Genomic DNA, 2,247 nt, shown 5'->3' with positions numbered 1-2,247 from the left:
CTTATATTACAGGACACAATATATGGGTGAAATTCCCATTGAAGCCAATGTTGGCTGCTGATGTATATCAGAGGGCAGAATTTTGGTATGTTAGTATTTCTATATTGTGCTCCTAGAAACATAGACATTGAAAAACACTGTTGTAGTTTTAATTAATTGTATTAATTAAATTAATTATTTAATTATTATTTAACTATTTGGATACCATTAGCCACATATATTAAACTGAACCATCAGAATGAAAATAGTCAATAAGAAGATTTTTTTTTTTAATAATAGGATTTATATTGATTTTTTTCCAAGCTGAAAAATCAGCCCAGTATAAAAAATGAAAGTACAGATTTTCTCTAGCTGGTTGAAATTAACATTCAGCATCTCACCCTCCCAAAGAATAAGCATTTTCTCTTTTGTCTTCCAAAAATCACCTCCTTATTTTAAAGGTTTTTGGTGTCTGCTGTTAATTTGCTTTGGGATTTTGGGTGCTTTGTCACCCAAACATTGTTTCATTTTAAGAATTAGTTGATGCCTTGCATCTTTCAGGTAGAGCAGTCTTCTCAAGTGTTAATGTCCTCACACTTGTTAGTTCAAACTGTCTCCTCCAAAACACCTGTGAAATCAGTGGGATTGAACAGGAATGTAACTGAGGGGGGAAATCTGGCCATTGCTACAGGCTTTGGAACATAGGCATGTACAGCCCATTTCATTAGGGTGTGCACCCAGGGAGCCCAGCCCTAGCCCCGCCCCTGCCCTAGTCCCACCCCCATCCACTCCCTCCTACTTCCCGCCCCCTGACTTCCCCCCTCAGAACCCCCCAACCCCCCCTGCTCCTTGTCCCCTGACTACCCTTTCCTGGGACCCCAGCCCCTAACTGTCCCCCAGGACTCCACCCCCTACCTAAGCCTCCCTACTCCTTGTCTCCTGACTGCCCCCCTAGGACCCTACCCCCTACCTGTCCCCTGACTGCCCCGACCCTTATCCACACTCCCGTCCCAGACAGACCCCCGGGACTCCCAAGCCTATCCAACTGCTCCCCACCCCCTGACAGGACCCCCAGAACTCCCGACCCATACAACCCCCCCGCTCCCTGCCTCCCCCAACACCTCTCCACACCCCTGCCTCCTGACAGCCCCCCCAGAACTCCTGACTTATCCAACCCCCCCAGCTCCTTGTCCCCTGACCACCCCTCCAGAGACACTCCCCCACTAACTGCCCCCTCAGGACCCTCCATGCTCCCTGTCCCCTGACTGCCTTGACCCTTATCCACCCCCCGCCCCCTGAGAGACCCCGGGACTCCCATGCCCCATCCAATCCCCCCTGCTCCCTGACTGCCCCCTCCAGAGACCCCCCGCCCCTAACCACCACCCCCGGGATCCCACCCCCTATCCTGACTGCCCCCACCCCTTATCCAACCCCCCTGGCCCCGGACCCCTTACCATGAGATGAGGCTCCTAGCCAAACACTGCCCCGCGGGAGCGCGCAGCCCCAGAGCGCTGCGCGCGGTGGCATGGCTCATGGGGAGGGGGGAGCGTGTCTGACTCCCCGCGGAGCTCCGGTCCCCAGAGTGCTGTGTGCGGCTCCATCGCTCCAGGGGAAGGGGGAGCATGTCTGCTTCACCGCGGAGCCCCAGAGCGCTGCGCGCGCGGCACAAACAGCTCTCGCTCCCGTTTCCCTACCTTGGGTGTACTGAGCATGCTCACTCGAACTGAGCATGCCCAGTAACCTTCGTTGTAGCCACTGCCCTCTCTCTGCCCTTACTTCTACTTACGATTTGCTGCCTCCTCTTTGGGGGGGTTTAAAGGATTAAGGGGGGCAAATCGCAGCGGGGGGGCTGTCAGGGTCTGAGCAGGGGGCAGAATTTTACTGGCCTGGGGGGTTCAAGCTACTGTAGCTAGCGGCAGAAGAGGGGCTGAAGGGGAAAAATCGGTGGTGGGGGGTGAGAGCCGGGGTTAAGCGGGGGGGGGGGGGGGGGGAGACACTGCCAGACCCCGTGCGGGTACAAAACCCCCATTTAGGGAGGGGGAGAGGGGGGGGACAGTGACCCCGTGGGATGAGCCACCCACTGTGCTCGCTAATCTAGGGGTGTAGGGGGGGGCAGAGGCTGTTTTTGTTCTTCTCACAGGACGCTGCATGTCAGCCTCGGAGCAGGGGGCGGGTTCCTGGGACTGGGGTCTTAAAGGCACAGGCCTCCAATTCCTAGCCTGTCAAAGCTTAATCACCGCAGCTCCTCTCTATCCTATACAAGTGTTG

General features: G+C 54.8%; 1 long non-coding RNA gene across 1 annotated transcript; it reads right to left on the bottom strand.

The window, feature by feature from the left end:
- Window positions 1-461: 461 nt before the first annotated feature.
- Window positions 462-1,689, bottom strand: LOC135874547 (uncharacterized). Its single transcript, XR_010561150.1, has 2 exons — window positions 1,434-1,689; window positions 462-607 (listed from the first exon to the last, which is right to left on the bottom strand). It is a non-coding gene; the product is annotated as an uncharacterized LOC135874547 (long non-coding RNA).
- Window positions 1,690-2,247: the final 558 nt, after the last annotated feature.

The sequence above is a fragment of the Emys orbicularis genome, chromosome 2 (genome assembly GCF_028017835.1).
Source record: "Emys orbicularis isolate rEmyOrb1 chromosome 2, rEmyOrb1.hap1, whole genome shotgun sequence".
NCBI classification, from domain to species: Eukaryota; Metazoa; Chordata; order Testudines; family Emydidae; genus Emys; species Emys orbicularis.
Note: the sequence above shows the minus strand (reverse complement) of the source record. Positions and strands in the feature narration are given on the sequence as shown.